Source organism: Gymnogyps californianus, chromosome 1, assembly GCF_018139145.2.
Source record: "Gymnogyps californianus isolate 813 chromosome 1, ASM1813914v2, whole genome shotgun sequence".
Classification (NCBI taxonomy): Eukaryota; Metazoa; Chordata; class Aves; order Accipitriformes; family Cathartidae; genus Gymnogyps; species Gymnogyps californianus.
This window is the reverse complement of record NC_059471.1, coordinates 38445397-38470517: the sequence shown is the minus strand read 5'-3', so window position 1 is coordinate 38470517 and position 25121 is coordinate 38445397.

Sequence of the window (25121 nt, the reverse complement as noted above, 5' to 3'; positions counted from 1 at the left end):
CTCAGAACAGAAAATCTATTTCTATGCTTGCTTACATAGCAATAGTAGAAGACACTGAACTGAAAAAAAACCCAAAGTTTATTCCTGGCATCGTTCTATTATGTCAGTTCATAGAATGACACACAGAATACAGTGGATCCAAAATGGGTTTTTTTGTGATCTGTGGTGGTGAAGGAATTGACAACTAGGGCCAGCTGCCTGTGGCTGTGAATGTCAGAGGAGATTGTACTCATTCAATGAGTTTCGTAAGAACATCTGAGTTCACTATTTGGGCTTAAAGGAATAGATGTTGCCACAGCTGCACTGCTAGAGAATTTGTTTAATTTTAGATTAATAAATATGAAAAGCAAAAAAAAAGGGAAAGAATATATCAAATTGAGAATAAATAATTTAAAAGCAGGATTAGGCACCAATTAGTTCTTCTTTCTACAATAAGGCAAAAATGGCTTGGAAATCTTAGAGATCAATTGAAAAATGCAGGATAGTTGGTTTTTTTTCTTCGCCAGATGTAAGGAGCTATGCTCAATAGGAGCTATTTCTGACTTTGAGTAGCTGCTGAGTGTAATATGTCATAGTTTCCATTACTCTGAGTAGAGACTAAGAAAATGATCCAGTGTCAGCGGGAAAAGAAAAAGCTAGCCTCTCAGTGAGCCTCTTTGCTTTCATGTTTCTGTTTCTCCTTTTCTTTTCCTTAAGTTGTAAAAGAGGTATTAAATCCTAACTGCTCAGACTTTCTCTGATGTTTGGATTAAAAAAAAAGCCAAACAAACAAAAAACAAAACAAACACCTTTTACGAGGAAAAGAGAGCCAAATCCTCAGTTATCTGCTATTTCTCAAAAGTAAAGACAATATTAGGAATTGTTTTCACCGTCCATCATTTTTAAGTCCATAAAGTATCCATAAGCTTATTCTAAAGACCTCTGGAACTCAAGAGGTAGGGCATGTGGCTCAGACCTGAGACTCTTGATCTCTGTGACATTACCTTTAAAACTTGTAATTACTTCCTACAAAACTGCCACAGCTTACACTGGGATTTCTAATTTGATAAAATACTAGGATCCAGCCAGATCACAGCCAGAATATGTTTTACCCTCTAAAACAGAATCTCAGTATAAACACTGTTGCAAGGTCAGGTTTGCTTATGGAGCTTGTCCCTTCTGCTCTGTTTCGTGTTGCACATGCATGATCAAACATACAGCATGATGCTCATTTATGAGGATGTCTCTACCCAACCTCAGAAAGTTAACCAATATACCTCAACTGCATCGTCACTAAGATGAAACTTTCCATGACACGTTTGACCATCATTTGTTGTTACCTGCTCTTTGACAATGATGAGAGGTCCAACTAAATACACTCCTCTTTATGAAGAGTGTTTCCTCAACTGTTTGAGAAATTCTCTGGCTAGCACAGCTATTTCAAGAATAAAGTGTGCCCTTTCATAGTGCTTTGTGGCTTTTCAAAAAGCATGGCATACATATTAAAGTAAGGCTCTTACAGCTTTCAAAACTATAAAGATTTTATTATTGCCTTGGCATTATATGGAAGTTGCTCCATGCTATTTGGCTGGTGCTGTGTTTCTCACAAAGTTACTACCAGACATAAATCTAACTTTTGCAAAATGCAGGCAACTGAGAGTTTTCTGAAAAACAATAGCTGTAAGTACTACTTTGCTTCTTGTGTCAGAAGCAGGTTTGTTTGTTTGATTGTTTTTTGTGGTTTAGGCTTGTGGGGTTTTTAAGGGTGTAATTACCTTCTGGGAAATATTCATATTTTGTGTTGGTTGGTAACAAGAAATAAAAATATTTTTTAATCCTGGTATTTTAAAAAAGTTTATCTAAATAAGGCCTACAATCCAAAAAGCTCCTTCAGCAAGCAGTCTTCTCTACCAAACAAGGAGCCTGGTCACCACGACATAAATAGACCCATTATGCACTCTAAATTCACTGCAGTAAACACCAAAGAAACAATATCTAAGTATCTCATTTGTGGTTATTTATAGCTCTGTGCAGCTTTTTCTGTTTTATTTTTTTCTTCAAAGCAATCTTCCCTCCTCTGTTCCAAATATTTTTTAACTCAGAGGCATTTCTGTTTTGTTGGCACTGCAATTTTATCGTAATACCCTTTAAAAATGCATGGAAAATGATTCACTGTTCCAAGGCTATTGAATCATCAACCTTATATTGATAGCCACTTTTCCTCATCCTGTTGACTTGTAAGGTTTTAACAGATAAATTTTATTTTTTTTATTCAAAAATTTGAAAATATTTATTATAAAACCAATTAAAGTTACTAATTATCATCAGTATTTTTACTTACTGAATCCCATAATAAATGCAAGCATTTGTAAACAAGGAAAATTATTAAAGTCACAATAAATTTTACTAAGTGATAAATGTGCTGTTCTTACTGAACAAAAAGGAAGGCATATTTCATCTTCATGACAGTGATTCATTTAAATGTTTTAATTATATGAATATTGGTCAGTCAGTTCTTAGACACTTGGATTAAATTCAATTCCATGTCACGGGTATATGGGTATGTGTATAGAGAGCAACAGAGAGAAGAAGAGACGAGACAGAAAACAATACTGAACAGTTGCAAAGATAAGCATAGATTTAAGGAGGTTTGTGTTGCTGCTAACATTCAACGCTTCTACAAAATAGAACTTAGATTATCAAATAAAAAAATGAGCAGCACATCGCTAACAATCATTTGTGAGCAATTCCTTTGAAGTGATTATCAAGCATTACATAAGGACTGTGTGGCCAAGGGCAAGAAAGAGTCCGGTCCGGCAAGACAGCAATGAAATGCAGTAAGGATAAGACCACATTATTTTCCTGCTGTTTTCTGTCTTGTTCACTATGCAATTCATAAATTCTGTGTCGTTCCCTGTGCAACACATAAATGAAGCAGAGATCTTTCAGAACTGTTTAAAACAGAACACTGATTCATAATCAGAAGACATTTATCATTTGAGCATTTTTAGATGTCCTATAAGTGTGAAACAAATGACCGTGTAAACAAGGTCTGTCTCACCAGTGACTGAATCCTCAATGGGCAATATCTAGATTGCTAGCATTGCTATCAATAGTAGTGGTTCAGTCCCAATAAGCTAGAATATAGCTTTGCAGAAAAGGACCTGTGAGAAAGCAAGTTGAAAGTGAATTGGCAAAGAAAGCCAAAGACATACTGAGCTGTCTTCAGTTACCTACCATGATGGTATAAAAACCCAAAGCAAGACCCTATTGGAAGTGTACAGTGAAAGGCCAAGAGGCAACAGACATGAGTAGCAACAATTCAAAATAGGTATTAAGAATAATATTGTTAACAGTGAGGGGTGTATCATATCAGAGCAGGTTGCCTAAGGGGGCTGTGGAATCTCCACCCCTGAAGATACTCAGATCTTGACCTAACAGGGCCCTCAGTAGCCTGCTTTAAACTGGCCCCTTTGACCACGGAGTTGCACTAGATTATCTCCAAAGCTCTTTTCTGATATAAATCACTCTAAGATTTTCTAACTGCATTTTTAACATTTGACTTTCTAACCTAAAGTATTTTTAACTGTGTGTAGGTGGCATCTAGGGGTGTTTAGCTACAGTTAGTACTGTCAACAGAACGTTCTATAGATTAAGCTTTTTTCTTTCTCCTGGGTACCATATGTAGGCCTGTGGCAGCAGATACTGTGCTGAAGAAGAATAAGGGACATCTGTTTTAAACATTAAAGATAAACCTTCAAAACGTGCAACTACACGAGGTCACTAGTCCTCAAGCAAGAATGTTCTAAGCAGTACCTTTTGGCTAAAATAGATGTAAAGAAAGGAAAAGAGCAGTTCTGAGGGAGAAACTAGGTAACAGAAGGAAAAAAAAACCATTCCCCAGGAAGAATCTAAATCGTCTTCATGGTTGTGAATTCTCCAGAAGAATTAATTGCCTCCTTTCAACACAGAGTGAAGTTCCAACATCTGTTTGAGGAACAAGATAAGGACGTCATTGGCATTTTCTATAGACTCATTTCTAATCAACAGCTAAACATTTTTACCCTAGTTTAGAGTACTAATTCCCACATTCTACACCAGGCAATGTTGGTTTGAGCATTGATTCCAAACCTGGTTTTACAATAGAAAATGAACAATAATGGAGACTTTTCTGTAGAGAAATTCACCTGGTTTTAAAGTTAAAAGGGTTTTCCACTGGCCATTGATGCTAATTTAACCAATGTTCAAACTAGAAACACTCACAAGTGAATGCCAATATTGTTATACACACTTGAAGGTCTCATCTAAGCCTATTTCCAGGTTTTAAAAAAAGGAAATTATTCTTCCTTATTTTCCTGCAAACACCTAAATTATCCATGTCACAGTCTGATGCTCAATTTAAAGCAACATAAATCAAGACTGCAATTGAAAAAAGGTATGCTATGCCCACGTTGTATAACTGACCTAAATTGAAATTCTCTCTTTCTTTTATTTCTACCACCACCCCACCCCCCATAAGAAAGATTTTAACCCACTTTATTTCCTCCTGGCAATTCACTGGCTAGCTGTATGGATATGTGCACCAGCTCAAATGAGATGACAGTAATATACGCAGAAGCAGAAGAAGAGTAGGACTGTTTGGGTTTTTTTTCCTGAGGCAGTAGTGGCTTATGCTGACATATACTGAGCAACAAAGCACAGGGCCAGAGAAGATGGAAAAAAAGGTAGCAAGGTTTGGCAAAAGATGTCAGACCAAAGTAACAAGTAATAAACCTAAGGGATGAAGTTTCTTTTTAGCAAAGTGACTCATTCTCCATTCACCAGAGAAGGCACAACTCTGGTGGAAATAAGAGCAGGTTTCTCCAGGAGCAGATCTTGGCTCTGGAGAAAGGGAAATGACACCTTCCTGAGAGACGCCTGCTGACTTCGGGGAGGGACCAGCTTGAAAAGGAGTATACAGAAGTAGTGACAAAGGAGGAGCATGAGATTTGGAGATCAGACCTGATCTAAAACCTAAATGTGTAGAGAGGAGGAGAATCTCCTGCAAAGTTAGCAAGATTGTGTGCGGTTTGCTGCAGCCCAGGAAGCCACTGACCGAAAACCAGAGGAAGCCACTTGCTAGATTGGGAACTAGACAGGAAGCAACGATCTGCCCTAGAACACAGTGGCCAGAAGTTGGGAGAGGTTGTTTGTTTGGCGCTCTCCCTTCTCTTCCCCCGGTGGTTTGTTTTGTTTAGGAAGATCCAGTATATCATTTTGTTTCCTTGTATAACATAAATTTACAGCTTTTGCAGTCTTTTGATGTGCCATTTCTGTAAAGAGGAAAAGGGATAACAGTTTCACCACAAGGATCCAACTGTTTCAATGTCCTCCTACAATTTATTGAGAGAAAGAGGGAGGGAAAAAAGAGGAATAAAAGATGCACATAGGTTTTTTTTCCTCTTTCACAGTGTGCTTACTGTACAAGATGTGGGACAACTAGAGACATTTTATGCCTGGAAACTTTTCATGGTATTCATTATTCTCAGAGTAATCTCTTTATTATGGGTCACTTAAGCATATAGATAATTTATCTCCAGAAGGAGACTATATTAAATTGATTTCTTTTAATCAATAGATAACTATCCAAATTTTTGCTGTGCCTTAAAAAATTTAATTAAACATCAATATATGCAGACACATGTGTGTAAGTATATTTAGTTTAAGAAGAATAATTTTTTGCATCTTGTCCTCTTTTATGATAAAAAATAAAGACATAATAACAATTATTATACAGGAATTTGTTATTGATTATGAATGAAAATAAACATTTAAATTTCTGATAGAATTTTTTTAAGAGGTTTTTCTTTAGAAAAAGATACATTTGAATTAAAAAGAAAAAGTGTGAAGAAAATGGAGCACTCGCAGAACAAAAAAATGGTAGAAGAACAAACAAAAATTTCTGTCAAATATTGATTTTTGTTATAGCTTTGATGGAAGATTTTCAAACAGCCCTGCTGACAACTCACTGGTGATGACTGCTGTCCCTGTATATTTTCAGAGTAAAGAAATTGACAAGAAAGAGAATATCTTCTGCAATTAGATGAATTTGCAGGGAGGCACAAAGGGTTTATATAGTTTTTCCTGAGACACATGGTAAATAGCAGTTATGTATTTCTATTTGTGCTTTAGATTTATCAGTCTTTGCTATACTCAAAAAGCAATATTCCTCACAAGTTTTTAGACTCATTCAATTCACATTAGCTCTATCAAAGTCAGCTTTGAAAGATACTCTTGGCACAATTTCCTATGAAAGGAAACAATGCTTATCAAGAACAGGTTGCAATATAGGATAAGAGGTAATAGGTTTAAATTGCAGCAAGAAGATTCAGTCTTTATATTAGGAGACCTTTCTAATAGTAAAAATAGTGAAAATAGATTGCCTCTAGAAGTTGTAAAAAAATTATCCTTCTTGGCTTTTAAGACTAGATTGCACAAACGTTTGCCATGAGTGAAGCTCCCATCTATAGTAGATTTGCTTTAAGGACAACAGTTAGAGCTAGGGAGCAAGCCAACTGTTAAGCAGTATGAGAGATCAGGATATAGGTCCAGTCTGTGATTTAGTTGGCATAAATTTTGTGTCTAGGCCTCAGAAGTCTGCTGATAAAGCGTTCACAGAAAAAATATCACGTATGTACTATGGGATCCTGCTTTAAATGTTGCTTTGTGAGTTACTGTGTGACATAAAAGTAATAAGGGGTTGGGGTTTTGTGTGTGTGTGTGTGTTGCTAGACCATAGTGATTACATTTCCATAGTTTATGATTAATCATGTTTGGTAAAATTATAAATCAAGTCTTGCAATTGGATGACTAAAGGTATCAGCAAGTGCATTCAGCAATGCAAAAGGGTTTATAAATTAGGAAACACAAAATCATTCAATTTGCCTGTATTGCAGTAAAAAGGATTCCAGAAAAGACATGACGATTTGCTCTCACCCAAGGGCAGAAAGATCTAGACAGAAAGGACAAGGACAGAAATACTTAAACTGATGACTGACAGGGTGATCATCTGGGTCATTATGCCCAAATTGCTTGCATATTCTGTTAAAGAAACCTTTGCTCTGGCAGACAACTGTAGTTTGTGTGCTGCACCAAAACTCCTGCTTATGTCCATGGAGGGGTTTAATTCTTGAGCTCACTGCCTGGCCTTCTTTCCATAAGGAACATAAGAGTAACCTTGAGCTATGTTCCATGCTCATTGTTTGTGACTGCATGTCTTTTGAACAGAAGAAAAGGCTTTGGTTACTAAGGCAGGGACATACAAGGATGACAGCCTTATGGAAATAATCTGCCTGTTCTCCCAGAAGGATGTTAACAGCTTTTATATTGCACCACATGTATGTGTCATCTCTAAACCAGCAATTCATTTACTCTTCTCTCAAAAATGAATGTACTGTAGCCAGAAATGTATAAGGAGAATTTGAGGGGAAAGTAAATCAATCTTATCTTCAGCCAACAAGCAATATTATACACTAACAGGGGGCAGACAGGACTTGTCCAACATTACTGCTTGCTAAAGAGGAAGGTATTGATTTGTGTTTGCCTTTTTATATTAACAGTAAAGTGTCTACAGCACTTTCACACATCATGGGATAAGGCTTAAGGGTGTCAAAAAGCAATATACAAACCTCAAAAGGTTTGTAGCTTTGATTTGTGAAAGCTATGAGCATTTTGAATGCTTATTTAAAGTTTTTTTCTTCATCATCCATCTTCCTTCAAACCAAGACAACTTTTCTTCTGTCATTGACCTTCTAATAATTTCTTCTCAACAGATCAGTTTTCACTATCTAACCAGTCCTACTCACCCTTGCTGCTCTGTGATACCAGACTATATGAGAAGGATCTTACACACAACCTTTTTCTTTATACAACCAATCTTATGTTTGATGTCCTTGGGCAAGAAGGTGATGGCCTCAGTTTTTGAAGCAAAACATAAATATACCAAGAATTTTGACTACAAAAGGGTTAGTACAGCAGTGTGTTTTGATATAAATTTATAGGTTATCATGAGAGAGCAGGATTATTTACTATGTGATATATATGTCAACTGACTAAACATAAGCCTAACAATCTCACTTATCATTATAAGTCAGATAAATATGACAATGTTAGCCTTCTGAAATGTGTTCGGCCAGGGCCATCTGTTGTCTTGCTGAATAAAAAATCCTTGCATTATTCCTAGTAAACTCCCACATGCCCATAACATGAGCGTGTTTTTTAGGTATATCTCAAGTTTTATATTTAGCTGAAAAGTATTTAGTTGCCATTGCATGCTGAATTACATGCTATGGTCGTGGACTAAAAAAGCCATTAACCAGATTTACAAAATTCACCAATATACTTTAAATCATACAAGGTAAAAGAAGATGTCTCCAAAGTAACTGCAGTTCAAAGATTAATAGGCAAAGGTAACATTTTGACTAATGAGTAAATACAAGAATGTATCCTTTAGTAAGCAATTTCTGAACAGAAAGAAAGAAAATATTTGTTAATTAACAGCTTAGCTATGGGATATTCATGACTTTGTTGAGAAGCTAACATGTTCTAGAGAAAAAAGGAATTTTACAATCTTTGTTTTTATTCACATTTCAAAACTTCTGTTTGCAAAAACACTACATATTCTAGCAGAACTGAGCTTCAAAGCATCTCTAATACTAGGAACAAATGGAACAAAGAAATACAGAGGGTATTGGGTCATATCCTCAGCCATAGAATCAACTAGAAGGAGGTGTGTATGTATCTGAGAAACATTAAGAGTGGTATAAATTAGTGTTTTATTCTTTGGCTTATTTCATGAAAAAAACTGTCAGTTTTATTTTCTTCATTTCCCTGGCACCTGATAGACATTGGCGGCCATTTTAGATATCAGAGCATCCTGTCTAGCCTTCAGCTGGCCAGGCTGCCTCAGTTTCCTAGAAATGCAGAATGTTGACAAGCATGTCATAGGATTTAAGGGAAATTAACTTCTGCAGCACCTGGATGCTGGATGCCATATTGTAAGGCACCTAAAATGACATTGAAAATCAATGTTTAAGAACTGAATCCCGCCCTAGGTGACTAATTTAGGGTGAGCTGCTTTGTCTTCTAAGCTTGGGGCAAAATTTAATTGCCCCATGGCCTCCTAATGTCATTTTAGGTATTGTGAAGTGTCCTACTTGGTCTCCAGTGGCCACTGCAGAAAGTTAATGGTTTTCTCTTGTCTTGTGTCACATTTGGCAGCCTGTGCAGATGCCTGTCTCATAATATCACCCTGCCCTGTTTTATATGACTCTAGTCACCTACATTAAGACAACTGAATCCTAACCTTGCTCTTCTGAGCTGGCAGCTAAGTAAGTCAGACAGATTCTTCCGGGTGTCCCAAGTGGCAGTAGATATATTTGGTGAACTGAATTAAACTTCTGAATATCTTCTTCTCATTCTTTCTTTTTTCTATCAGGAAACCGCAGCATTGTTCTCACGGGTTTCAGAAGCTAATACCATAGTTAACTACATCTCTGACATAACTAAAAGTCAAGGCTCAGTCTGTTTGTAGACGGAAAACTAATATATGGGGGAGGGGTTGGGTTGTGTACACCCACATGAACCGAAACATAAAAGCAGCAAATTGGACTTGTTTGTCATTGTCATGGTTTAACCCCAGCTGGCAACTAAACACCACACAGACGCTCACTCACTCCCCCTCAGTGGGAAGGGGGAGAGAATCAGAAGGGTAAAAGTGAGAAAACTCGTGGGTTGAGATAAAGACAGTTTAATAGGTAAAGCAAAAGCCATGCATGCAAGCAAAGCAAAACAAGAAATTCATTCACTACTTCCCATCAGCAGGCAGGTGTTCAGCCATCTCCAGGAAAGCAGGGCTCCATCATGTGTAACCGTTACTTGGGAAGACAAACGCTCCAACATCCCCTCCTTCCTTCTTCTTCTCCCAGCTTTATATGCTGAGCATGACATCATATGGTATGGAATATTCCTTTGGTCAGTTGGGGTCAGCTGTCCCAGCTGTGTCCCCTCCCAACTTCTTGTTCACCCCCAGCCTATTCGCTGGTGGGGTGGGGTGAGAAGCAGCAAAGGCCTTGACTCTGTGTAAGCGCTGGTCGGCAGTAATGAAACCATCCCCGCATTATCAACACTGTTTCCAGCACAAATCCAAAACATAGCCCCATAGTAGCTACTATGAAGAAAATTAACTCTACCCCAGCCAAAACCAGCACAGTCACGCATCCCATTAGCACATGATTTACTCCAGCAAATATTTACCCCATTGTCCATAAGGGGATGTTGTTATTGATATCAATTAAAAGCCAGTGCAAGTTAGTTGCACACAGATAGTATTCCAGGAAAGTTTTCCAGGCTCACATTGGAATCACACTACAAAAATTCAAAGTCAAGAAGACTTGAGATATATATGAATGAAATCTGAAATTTTCAGGTAATGAAACTACCATAACTCAATTCACATCATTTGATCTTTGCATCTGAAGCTTGGGCCTTACTGATGCATAAATGGTGTAAGTCTCAGTGCAATGAGGCACAGGAGTCAGAATTTTAGATGAGTTTTCTCCTAAGTGAGAAAATAGCTGAAAACAAATTATCTTTCATTATAATTTTAGCCTCTCACCCTGAGAACACCTAGGCATATGCATACATTGTCTTTTATGTTGTCTCACAGAAGACATAGAGATTAGGCTAAAAAATTTATTTCTTTACTAGTTTATATGATTTCAAGCTAGATATTGACCCTGTATAGCATTTATTAAACATAACCTTTTGCAAACTGTGAGGTATATAGTGCACTCCACTCTATTCTCCAGGCTCAGGGGTTGTGTGTGTTTCAGATCAAGCATGCTTGTCTTTAGTTTGTCTGCATTTCTGAAAAGGTGACTGGCAAGAGATGTTTCGATCTTGCAATTTTGGTAAAGTGAACTGGTCTTATGTTTGACTGATACCTCACTTAAAAGCACCGGGGTAAGTCACAGTTTTTTCAGCCTGTGCTGGTATTGCTACAGCTGCTGCTGCTGGAACTTCTTTAGTGCTCCATTAATCTTATAAAAGACAGGCTTGCTTTATAGTAACACCTAAACAAAAAAAAGAATAAAAAAAAATTAGAAACCCCTGACTGATTGTGATGATGTAATTGGACTATAACAGGGGAAATCCATTTTATGTGATTAATGTTCATTTAAAATTGATGGATTTGATGCCCTTCTGATATGTCTGTTGTAAATAACCCATCTTATAAGGTTGTGATGTTAGATTTCTAAGCACCTTATAAAACAGGAAACTATTATTCTCCCCATTTTACAGATTTGTAGACTGCAGCAAAGATTGGTGCAGTGACTTGCCTAGTATAGGGTCAGCTCTCTCAATATTACTTCTATAATCAATTTTGAAGCATTGGTAAATTTCTGTGTTGGAGTTGCCTGCAGCCATTATACGTGAAAATTGTTCACTAATAGAGTTTTTACCAGCTTGAGACAGCCAGAGTGCTCCCTCTGCCAGTGTTCTGGAAGCAATTTAGTAGGTAACTCTTCATGACTGTGACAGCCACAGGTAAATCCCATGTGGGAGTTCTGTTTTCCTTACTTCCTGCAGTAGTACAAATACAAGTAATCAAAGGAAGGTTAGGAAGCATTAGCAATGGTTCAGAAAGTGTCTCGCAGTGCCCCTCATTATTGGATGTGTCACTAGCAGGCCTTATACCCATTAAATTCCCATTGTAAAACTCAACTCTAAACATGTCAGAGGAAATCTGCCATACTGAATCTAAAATACACAGTGTTCTAGCATGGTTGTTTGGTACTTTGTCTGAATGCCAACTTGGTATTTTAATGCTATCCTATACCATTATAGTGCTAGAACTGAATCCTAAGCATTGCATCTCCTAAAACAATCATACCTATTTATAGAGGTCAACTAAATCTTACAATGACTGATATGTAGTATGTTCTTTTCTACTGCAAGTTCTGGAATATATAGTGTGACTGCAGTGCTTTTGTAGTAATTTTAAACTAAGAGAACTAGTAACATTCACTATCATGAGCAAAGATAAAACTTTGAATCCCAATGCCTTCAAAGTAATAGAAACATTTGCCATCCAATCCAAAACTCCAGACATGAATCTCATGTTACAGCATTATTTGAGGTTTGGCTCTAGTTTCTTTTAAATTTGAATAAAAATTGTGAAACTAACTGTCCTGGACTTTTGGCCAAAAATGGGGAAAGTTTTCCTGAAGACATTTGTGACTCAACCAGTAATTCATTTTGACATTTCAGTGAAGCAGAACTCTGTTCCTCATTCTTTTTTAGCCGTGGACTACATAGTTGGACCCCAAAACACCATGTTAGTTTAATCTAGGTCTAAACAGGGATTCCCTCAGGGTACTTGAATAACTGTGAAATATTTCATTCATTAAGCATAAACTGTGCTATCTTAAATAGTACACTAGATAGATAGACATAATATCATTGAGAAAATATATTATTTCTGATATATAGTGATCAGTATTGGTCTGTTGAACTTAGAAGGTCAACTTGTCTGCAGTTTCCACCACATCCGTGAACTTTCTCATTGAGAAATATAAAAGAAAGTGCTAATTTCACTAATCAGACCACTAATGACTGTCTGAGTTCATCTAAAATGTAGGTGAAGATATCTGTGGGTCTAGTTATAACTTTAAACGAAGTCAGACTTACTGAAGAAGTTGCTCCCAGTCACACTACTTCAAGGCACGACAGAATTTGTCCAAGAGAAATGGAAAACCAGCTGTTGATCGCAAACAGCTGTTGATCGCTGATCTCTTCTCCCTGGTATCCAGTGATAGAACATGTGGGAATGGTTCAAAGCTGCATCAGGGAAGGTTTAGACTGGACATCAGGAAGCATTTCTTTACCAAGAGGGTGGTCAAACCCTGGAACAGGCTTCCTAGAGAGGTGGTCAATGCCCCAAGCCTGTCAGTGTTCAAGAAGCATTTGGACAATGCCCTTAATAACATGCTTTAACTTTTGGTCAGCCCTGAAGTGGTCAGGCAGCTGGACTACATGATCTCTGTAGGTCCCTTCCAACTGAAATATTCTATTCTATTCTATTTTAACTTTTTTTTCCTTTTGTTTATTAGTCGAATCCTATCAGTTTCCAGTTGCAGTGTAAGTTCTTTTAAATAAGCATACAGTATAAATTTTTGAAGCAATAATAATAACAACAACCCATATCACAGGTGTCAGATTTCAAAGAGGAAAAATAAATGGGGACAAGAAAACTGCAAAACAAGTACACAGTTTATTCCCTTTTCTATGTTATTATTTTCTCTTGTATATTACCAACTGTAATAAAAGCACCGATTTTTTTTTTTTTAATCTGTAAAAGCTCTTCATCTACTTTAACTCAATAGCATTTACAGCTGCAAGTGCTGAGTTAAATACAACTAGATTTCAAGTTTTTTCCAGAAAACAGATTTAACAAACATGCTATACCAAGAGCTAGAATCAAAGTTTGGGTTCTTATTTTATGAGTTCTCAAATTATTTGACTTGTTAAAATAATAAGAAAAAGAAAATAGGGCCACATTCTGTTCTCATTTATACTGGTTTAAACATGGAGTAACTTCAGAATATCAGGAATAAAGTTTGCCATAGTAAGCCATACATCCTTGACCTCCAGACTCTATTTTTGCAACTCATTATGTCTGGGAATGAATCCAAGCAGGCCCTAAAGAAGAAGAAGTTTCAAAATGCATCAACCCATCTTCTCAGTAACACATAGGTCTCTGAACACATCACCCCTTGCACTGCTATGTGAACTGCCTTCCTACTGAATACAGGATCCAACTTATAGTTTATCTTAATATTCAAAGCCTTCGATATAAAAGGACCAAACTTCTCTTTTCAGAAATCATGACCTCCCTTGACAGCTGTTACAATCAAAAGAAATTATAAAGTTTTCTGTCAAGAAGGAAAGACTTGCAAGCACAGGAGGTAGAACTTTTGCAACAGCTGCATGGAGATCAGGGAACTCTCTTTTACAAGTGATATGAGCTTGTGAAATGAGCTCAGATTTCACAGCTTTTACATTTAAATGCAATATCCATTTCTTTCACTTAGTTTTCTCTAAATAGTCCTCTCACATAGTGTTTTTTGCTGGCCTAGCTTAGTTTTCTTATTGTTGAAGTGGGAGGTTAGAGGACAAACAAATACCCAGACAGACCCTTGGAATGGTCTTTCATCTCTTTTTCTCATCCCATCCACAGTCTTGGAGATTTTCTCAGCATAAGGATATAGAAGCTTTGTGTTGTTTTTCCTCTTCTCTCCGCTATTCAGTGTAAAATTTCATAGAGATGTCCATGTTGGCCCTTTTAGTTATCTGTCTCTGTCTGTGCTAGTCCCAGATCCATAAATCACATGGGTCCTAGCAGGCTCAGGATGGCTGGAGAGAAATTTACCCTGGTCTGGAGTCAGTATGGCCTGTTCACATGAAATGGCTACTGAAGACTATAAAGCAGGATCTATTGGCTTTGGTGCAGAACTACATAACTAGTACTTCTGGATCCAGGCTGTTTGGTTTATCTGTTACTGTCCTGAGCCAAGTAGGTCGAGTGCCTGATAATTCAGTGATCACTACCCCAGATTCAAGGTTGGAGACCAGTTATTGGTTGTCACATGCAATTGGTTATGGACTCATAAAACTGTAGCCCAGAATTCAAGGTTCCTTGACGACTGCAAATCAACAGCTAGATCTTTAGCCAGTAAGTCTGGTTAGGCACCACTGCCAGATCAGAAGAGCTGTCCCAGGTTTATTCTTTCTATAGGAAAAAATAAACATATATTTTTTTCTGCCAGGGCCAGAAAAATGTGAACTTGGGCTCTGAAAGCTGATTTTTTTTTTCTTTTCATGCACATTTACAACCTCTTTATTACCAATAATCAAACTATATTGTTAGCTGTAGTTGCTTAATGCAATTTTCTTTACCTTGATAAGCAATTTAATTCGTGCACAAAAACACAGCAAAGTGCTACCTGTTTTTCTCTGAGTCTCAGCCCAGTGGAGTCAAATCGGTCGACAGAAAAAGTGATTTTATTTATTTCACCAAAGAAGTTAGAACCCTTACTATCAGCAAAGAAAGTTCTTTTCAGATAATAGTTTTGTAGTTGTTTCTGACAAGGAAAATTTAATTTTCTGTATGATTATACTATTGCCACTGTCCAACATATCCTGTGTAGGTGAAAACCTTTTTAATATACTTGACCATTTATAAAAATGAGTACTTTTAGTGCATTTGAGTTTAGGACCTGATAGTCGGGATGTTGCGTATTATGTATAGTTTTTAGGGCTGCAGTTTTGCACCATACCAATTGTCGTGGTTTAACCCCAGTCAGAAGCCAGGCACCACACAGCCGCTCCCTCACTCCCCATCCCCCTCCCCCTGCTCCCAGTGGGATGGGGAGGAGAATCGGGAAAGAAGGCAGAACTCATGGATTGAGATAAGAACAGTTTAATAACTAAAGGAAAATATAAAATTAACAATAATAATAATGAAATATACTAATACTACTAATAATAGCAATAATAACAGTAATGAAAAGGAATATAACAAAAAAAAGGGGGGGGAAGGAAAAAAAAAACCAGTGATGCACAGTGCAATTGCTCACCACCCACTGACCGATGCCAGAGCCGCGATCCACCTCTCCCGTCCAACTCCCCCCTGTTTATATACTGGGCATGACGTTCCATGGTATGGAATACCCCTTTGGCTAGTTCAGGTCAGCTGTCCTGGCTCTGCTCCCTCCCAGCTTCTTGCACACCTGCTTGCTCGCAGAGCATGGGAAACTGAAAAGTCCTTGGCTTAAGATAAGCGCTACTTAGCAACAACTAAAACATCAGAGTGCTATCAACATCATTCTCACACTAAATCCAAAACACAGCACGGTACCAGCTACTAAGAAGAGAGTTAACTCTGTCCCAGCTGAAACCAGGACACCAATAAGGAAAATAGCTTTAGAGACCAAAAGACTTTATGATTATTTCTTGATAATTCCATTACTTTAATAGACACTGAAATGCAAATTCTGAAATCTGTGCAACCTAGCTCTTCCTAGATCATCTCTAAATCTAACACCTACTACAACCAGCAGAATGAAGTCCAATGTATCAACAGTCTTATTCATAGGGAAACCTATCAAGGCGGATAAGGTCTGAACCGCAGAACTACATTACAAGCGTGATTGTTCAGAGTAGAAAAGACAGTTAAATGTTCCTACTTATTCAAAACTAAGGTGACATATCTGTTAACATATCTGACAGTAATTTACAAACACTGTGCCAACAACATAGGTAAAGTTCCTTTTGTTATATCCGTGGGGTTTTTTTGAGGGTTTTGTGGGGGAATAGGATACTGAAAAGTACAGGAATCCTCTTCTCAGAAGCATTTGTATGTCTAGGTATACCATATCTTACAGAAATAGGCAAATCGGCACTGTAGAAGGAATGCATAGTATGGAATTAAACTGGAATATTTCTACTAAATGTGACTTTTTGTGTTCTACATTGCCAAACATAAGAAAAGGATAAATAAAGAGAACCTTTCCACTCATTGAGTCCTGCTTTTTGTTCTTGCTGAACAGTCAGTACATTTAGCCACTCAGGAAAAATACAAAGGGGTACCATACCTCTTCACAATAGTTTCATTCCAGCCCTACATTCCTTTCATTCTTACTGGCCTGCCCTCTTGTATTTGGCATTATTTTCCATATAGCTTAACTCCAGATATATTCTTCTGACTTAGGAAAAAATACAATGAAATAATGCAACTAATGCATTGTCTGCTGTCGTCATATCATTATCGTGCAGTGTGTTTTACATTCCACTTTCCAACTCCAGGCTGTTCTTATCTTGACTGTAAACTCTTCAAGACAGGGATCATCAAGTAATCTGTTTATCCAATGCTTATCTCAGAGTAGTTCTTTTGTTCTTCAGCCTTTTGGTAGTGCTATAACAAATATCATCAATAATAATAATAATAAGTACTGATCATCACAGCTCATTTTCAACAGATATCAACACTGGATGAAATTTAATGGCCCGCAGTATATTCCAGGCTTGACAAAATGATCTAATAATCCCTTTTGCCTTAAACTCTATAAATCTATGAAGATAATTATCTGCCTCTCCTAACTTTAGTTGCTTGAAACACAACAGCTATGGAGATTAGATACAGATACAGAATTAAATCGATTACTGTGTGCAAAGAACTTGGTTTTAAGAACACGCTACACAGTACTGCCAAATTTCTGTTAAAAAAAACCCTAAAATTATCAAGAGCAATATATTATGTCTACTTGTATTTTGAACTAACGTATGTGAAGGGAACTGTTAGGGCAGAATGTGCAAGGCGGCATTTATATAGCACTCACTATGTCATTGAATCCTTACGTAAGCCATTATTTCAGGGTTAAAATTTATAAAAGGCCTCCATAGATCCTACTTATTGAAATGGACATAATCTCAAGTTAGTTGCTGGGTTTATTCCAGTAATAACCTTAAAAGAGTACAACTGTATGTATACCACTCATTGCTTGTAGTAGAAGCAGAAATTAAGATTTACTTTGCTGCTGTCTAGATAGTGGCTGACTGCCTACCTTGTTCACCTTGTTCACAGTAAGTGGTGATGTTAATGGAGTAATCACAGTGGAATCAAACAAATTAAGAAGAGCAAACATAATATAACGGGGTGGGAGAGTGATCAGAGTCATTACAGAGTTGGTAACCTGATGTCAGTGGTTTGCTAATATTCAGCAAAAGCTTTAAAAGAAAGATTAACTAAAGACACAAACAAAAATAGGATTAAAAATAGATGTAACATTTAGATTGTGAAAGACTAATTTGATATCAGTTTTCAGAAGGACTATTGATTTTCTAGGCAACAGGAATGTAAATTGGCTTAATCTAGCTGTACTTAATAAAGTAGTTCATATGATGCTATGTGAAAATCTATTAGCCAAACTGGACACAACGGTATACAACAACTGACTTTTGGAGAGAGGCAGTGAACAGTGCTGAAAGGGAAAACATAATTGTACAGGGAGGTTACTAGTGGAATTTTTCAAGGGTAGATTTTAGGATTAGTCTTATTCTGTAAGATTATTCATTTCTTTGATGTGAAAAATAGATTTGTACAAATGAAATTTCCTATTGACTCAAAGATAAGAGGTTGCTGTTGATATAGGGGAGGAATAACTGTAAAAGAAACAGGAACTCCCTTGTAAAATCCATTCACTTAGATAAAATGAGAAAATTTTGTTCAGTCACAGACTCTCAGATTTCTTTTTCTTTAGACATATCATGTGAGTTGAATAGAGTTTCAGGCCAGAGCCAGTGTAGAAATCTAGTACCTTTTCAGAGGCATATACACCAAGGAATGACAGACATGAGCCTGACCTTGCTGGAGAGCCAAGTTAATGCCAGCTGGAAGTCAGATGAGGTAGAGTATTTCAAATGACAACTGATAACTACATGTGGAGTAACTGAATCTCATATTGCATTTCTTACTATTGCAAACCCATAGCTCACCTAATTTGCATATAGACCCTTCCATTTAGATAAAACTGGATTTGTTTGTCTGGAATATGGAAATGAATCCTACTCTTTGGGCTTGTTTCAGTTGCCTACATACAGGCATCTAGGGTCATCTGAGATGCCTGACTCAAGATGTCACTTCACAGTTTGGGTCATATCTGCCAGCCCCATGTGATGCCCAAGATAACCAATAGCATCTCAAATGACACAGAAGTCCTGTGTGTGGACAAGTGAATTGAGTCATATGACTCCATCTTTCCACTACCTGATGTGCATATCTCAGGTAGTATTAAAGAGGGATCTTCATATACTTTTGCTTTAGATTAATAAAAAAAAAAATGGAAACAGGAAATAAGTTATGGCTTTGGATGACGGTGAAACAACTTTTGTCTCCCTATAAAGGCAGTATATGAAAATAAACAAATAAACCCATATAATGTTTCTTACTTTTCTTGGCTTTTTAGAATATTGCCACCTGCAACAACATGGTTTATGCCGAAAAAATGACTTCTTGGATCTTGTGCCTTTCAGATGAAACTCCACCGCAACAGGGACATATGATACCTGTATCAAAACTTTTATCTGCATACAAAAGTAACACCACTACCAAAATTGTCCTACTCAGTCTTGCATAAAGAATTCACTTAAATGTTGTCCATGTTGGACAGTAGATCATAAGTTCAATTTTGGTTAATTTATCTCATAGTCCCATTTCAAATTCTTTTTTTTTTTTTAAATAAGATGTCAATTGTTGAAATGTCAGCTCAGTAGTGGGCTTTTTGTATAGTGATGCATTTTTCTTTCTTGATCTTTAATTTTGAACAAAAAACTCCACCCTCCATTTCCATCAGAATAATTATTGCTCTTGCTGCTATGAATCTGGGATTTTGAGGTCAGAGGAGCTTGAGTTCCTTCCTATTTTCGCTGTTTTGGCCTTTTCTGCTGTATTATAAAGCACCACCATACTTTATTCCTCACATTCATTATTCCTCTGGAGTTAATGCACAAAATCTATTTATCTCTAATAATATGAGCTAAAAATTGATTATTTTCAATCATAAACAGTATTTACTGCAAGCAGAAAATTATAAATCAGCTCTGCACAGTTTAAATTTGGTCTGACAGAGACAGTAAATAAAGCTATTTTTTGTCCTCTGATTTGGCTAGGCTTAGTGTCAGGGTTATTTTTGTTTGTCTCTTAGAGATCAGAAAAAAAAAATTAAAGAACTCATCTTATAAAAACATTCCTGGCTTGGCTGACACCACTGCATTTGATTAATATTGGCTTTGTCTACCTAAGGGATCTTCAACAATCGCGAAGTCATTTATTTCACAGATAGGTCAAGATTCAGGCTAATTGCTATTCTTGGATAATTCATAGTTTAGCTTGAATTAGTTGATAAAATGGATGCTACCTAAAAACTCTTCATCATCACAAAAAGTCTCTTTGTAAGGCACAGTTTTTTACAGAATTCAGGGATCTTTTCCCATGTTGGTGTCCACCCATCCACAGCATGAGATCCACTGAAGCACCTGGGAACGAGTGTCTGTCAACAAGCATATAAAGCTCCTTATTTATCATAATTGATGAAAATACAGTCTAAAATACAGTTTGGGCTCACATAATTAGGAAAGGAGATGGAAAGTAATAACAGCAGAATACTACAGGTTCTTTTAAGGGTAGTAAATTTACAAAGGTTGTGTGGATTTGGAATAGGCCCCACAGCCAGGAAAAATTTCTGAGTTGTCATGCAAATCCTCTTTTCTTCAGATCTGAACCCTATTCTCATTCAGTGGAGGAAAATTTTTTTTTTTATTATTGCTTCCCTCTTGCAGGGTCTTCTACAGAGCTCTGGGAGAGCTACGGGAGTTTTGCCAAGCCTCTCTCCTAAATTCTTTCTTACTTCAGGAAACACCAGTACGGCTTGCCAAGGAGCTGGGCAACCGGGGGCATCAGAAGCAGCCCCAGCCCCAAGCATCAGGCACCTCCACAGGGATGGGGACAGGCCAAGGCTGGGCTGGGACATGGTCCACAGGTGGGCCCAGCTCAGTGGGCCCATGCCAGGCACAGGCAGGGCAGAGCTGTGGGGAGCTGGAGATTGGCCCTGCTGTGGTGTTGCTGGGCCAGGGACTGACAGCCTTGGGGAGCTGAACTAAGGTCCTGGGCCATGGGCAAGGTGGGTGAAACCCTGGAGGAGGCTGGGAAGCCATGAATGAAGGCTTTTCTAACAGGCTGGGCTATTAAAGTTCTGTCAAATCTTCTCTTCCTTCCTGTGTACATGAGGAGAGCAGGGAGAAAAAACATGTGGCACAGAGCACGTCTGTCTGAAGTAGGAGAAAAAAGAAGTGTAGCAGGTATCGTCATTACACTCAGAGGAGTCTGAGAACACAGTTCAGTTGGCTAGCCATTTAGTAAAAGGCTTTGTGTATCAAAGCCCACAGAGATGACAGATAGATGTGGCACAGGTTGTTTGTAAAGACCTTTCACTCCTTGGACAGGCAGTGAGACTCTATAAAGAATAACTTGAGGCATCTCAAATAGCACAAACCATCCAACTGAACAGAGTTGAAAGATTTACCTGTTCCCTCATGCAAGTTATGGAAATGGAATAAGGCACAAGGAACCATTTCTATAGCCCACTACCCTTATACAGTGGGAGGAGAGACAGTGCTTCTCTACTACTCCAAGACACAGTCTATACCTAAATATGTCTGTGTTGTTGCACATGAAGAAGCTTAATTTTATGTTCCTGTTTTCAATTTGGTTCACTTACATATTGTGGGATTTTGTTATTTTGAATAAACTAATTGAAGCATATGGAAATAAAATACAATCAGTGGTTGATGTTTGGCAATCAGAATGGTGTGGTGCAAACAAGTAACATTTCATTTGTTAAATACAACTGAAAAAAAATAATGAGAGTCAAACTGACATTTAAGAGACTTGTTTGAGGACATGCAGGTAAGGCCATCACTTGAGTTCAAGAGACATAAAGGTTGCTGGTAATGTTCTATTTATGAGACTGGTACCCTGCAGCATATACTAACATTAGAAAATCACGTCTCTGTGATTGTTCAAAACTGCCTTTAACCATCTTTAATCCTCTAATCATCTAAGTCTCAGAACAATATTTAACCCAGACATTCTAATTTTACTAGGTGCCCATGTAGAACTGAGAGTTTATGTTTAAATTCTCTATCACCGAGCAGTATGGCAGTAAATAGCTTACAGAGTATTGCCCTAAGAGGTTTACATTACAGTGGCACAAAATGAAAACCTGTTACTGTGTTTTATAAATGTTTAATAACATGTTGTTTTCTCTGATATTTACAGCCATGCTCCAAGATACCAGTTGGTCATATAACCAGAACTGTAGAAGACTGAGATTTGATTCTCTTGCACTTTATCCTGTTCTAAATCAAAAGTTGGATTCACATCAGACATAAAAGGCAGCATGTGAAAGAAGTAACTTAAGTGACTGTTTTGTTTTCTATGCATTATAAACATTTTCACTAGGAAAAAAGAAACCAAAAATGTTCTATCTCTGTTCACAGATGTTATCAAAAGAAGCAGGATTTGGGGCTTTTTTTTCCCCATTTAGGAAGGGGGCAACAAACCATGGCATCATGTAGAAAGTTATGCGTATGTTTTGAGTACTCTCTTACCTAGCAGAACGTTCCATTGTACAAAGCATGAAGGAAAACAGAATTGAACAATCATACCCAAATGAACTTCCCTCTAGCTATCTGTATTACACTCCCTCCTGGAGCCATAGATACATCTGTAAGTTTCAGATGGAGCTCAACCTTGTAGCCGAACTGCAGCTTCAAAGAAAAACTCTCCCTTAAACCGGAGAGGTCCCAACAGACAACTGAGTTACCTAAACTCCTTTTGAGAGTCAGAGTTTTGGCCCTAAATGTGGTGTTGCACAGGAGCAGGGAAAAGCTAATGAGGCATACATCAGTGTTCTTTCATGTTCATTCCTCTGATCTGTGAAAAATTAATGAAGATGGAATAGTATCATCTTTTGTGTTGTACTTTGTAGTTGTTCAAAGTGCTTCTATTATTCTCATTTTTATATTGTTCAAGGTATCTATAAAATGCCAGCATTTAGTAAAAACTCATCAAACATCAAAAAAATCAGCCAGCAGTTGTCTTCTCCCCCCCCCCCCCCCCCCTTTTTTTTTCCCCTTTTAAAATATCCTAAGTACCTGCCTTTTGGGGGGTTTTGCACTTTTTTGTGTGGAGTATTTTGTTTGTTTGTTCTGATTTTTGGTTTTGTTTTGGGGTGTGGTTTTTTTTTTAATTTGGTTGGTTGGTTGGTTGGGTTTTGGTTTGAAAATTAAACTATTGATTCATTTCATTTAAGTTTAAGACCTTTGGGTAGGATTCAGCTGCAGAATTACCTATCTAAATTTAAGTGTCTACCTGTAAGTATCTGCTACTGAACCAGGTGCATTAAATCCTGTTATAGCTACTGGGTTTCCAGTGGCCCTTGTAGTCAATACAGATTTAGGAGTCTAAAAAATAAATCTGATCGTCTTAATATGGGCACCTAAGTCAAGATTCAGTTGCCTAAACATAGGTACACACAAATAATATAATACACAAAAAGTTAACAAATAGACTTGACACAGAGTATGCAGAGTCTACAAGAGACCTATACTTTTCTGGGGTAGCAGCAGGAGGTGTGGTTGGATACTCTACGTCATCCCAGATAGCATCTTTTACTTATGTTTAGGCAATTGAATCCCACCCTTCACATCGTTTAGTTGTATAAGCTACTTTTTTGGAAAAAAAATCAGCATCTTCAAGGGAAGAATCCCATCAGAAAATAAATATGCATGAGAGGTGGAATGAATCACCCTTTGTCTGTACATAATTCCTTCCATCAAAAACAGTAGGAAACAAGATAGATAGAGCTAGATTGGTTAAATTCCACTTTTTTCAATTTACAGGAGATATGGACAGACTAATTTCAAAGGCAAACCACAGTGATTAATTTTAAATATCTATTTTTTATGTTTTAACTTCACAGAGGTGAGGTGTTTCATATCTGTGGTAGGACATGAAATGGAATTTATTGCTGCCATCACTATTATGTGAATTGCCCAATTTGTTCTTCTGTTAAATGCTGCTGCTACTGCTGCTAATGGTTTTCATGCCACTCCTAAAAAAAAAATATTGAAAAAGAATAGCATAAGTAAAACATATCATTTGCATTGCAATCTCGAGCAGCAGAGATCATTCTCTCTTCTGTGTTTCATAGAATCTTAATCATATGCTATTCATCCTAAATAAAACATTAACATAACTAATAAAACATTAATGTTACTTTAAAAGGGTACATTTTCTTCACAAGGACTGTGTGCCTAGATGTGTGAAAATAAGTCCTAGCACCAGGGAGGCAATGGGATATGCAATTTTGGGGAAGATTGGCGGCAAAAGTGCCAATTGCTTTGACTTTGAAATTGGTTTAAACTAATCACCAAACTATAATCTCACTGACCTCAGTATATATCTGAAGATATTCCAGGAACTTCAATAGAGTTGATTTGTTTAAAAAGTGTCTGAAGCAAATATGGCATCTAAATAATACAAGTTTACTGCCTCTTTCAATACAAATAATTAGTAAAAGCAGGGTTGCATCTCAGTCTCCTCTCAATCAGATTAGCTGTTGTTGCAATGAAAGCCTCAAGGCAAAATCCTGAATTCATGTTTAAAAGCATCATAAAACACTAGGAATTTTGCTGACCATGACATGGTGAAAAGACCAGAAAGTTTCATGAATTTTTCAGTTCAAGCTAATAGTTAGTCCATCTCTATGTCTGTATATAAATTGCAAGGTCAAGTTGCAGTCTTCCAAATGGCAATAGAGGGTGATACTGAAGCATTTTGTGACTTTCCTTTTATCAGTGAGGAAGTTTTCTTCTGTACATGTGTGCAAGTGTTTATGGTTCAAGTGTTCACGCAGGTCTTGTGTCTGAAGGCAAGTTAGGTAAACAGAAGCAACCACGGCTCAAACGCTTCCTCGCTTCATTTTCTAATTTTTCGCACAATGAAAAGGCAATGGTGAAAAGAGCCTGGCAACAGAGACACAGGAGCAGATCAGTGTTCTGCCTCTGGAAGGGGTTGCTACCAGATGTCCATATGATATTATGTTTCTCCCCACATATATGCTTCCAGTCAGTGGCAACTAAGGCTTTCTTGAACTGGAAGTGATATTGTTGCCCCAATACTGGTTTTTTCATGATTTTTTTCTAATCACCTGTAGTGATGTTAACAGAAGATCATTGTGCATCAGGGAGTAAGTGTATGGGGTCTCCATAGCAAGGTGCTGGCAGTGGGGGGGCTGCAAAGGTGGCCGCCATGAGGAGAGGCCAGGGCTGCCCCGTGCTGGACACAGCCAGTTCCAGCCGGCTCCAACGGACCCACTGCAGGGCATGGCTGAGCCCTTCAGCCAAGATGGTGGCACCTCAGGGAAAATTATTTTAGAAAGGGCAAAAAAGTGGACAGGCAGAAGAGAAGGGAATCAAGCAGC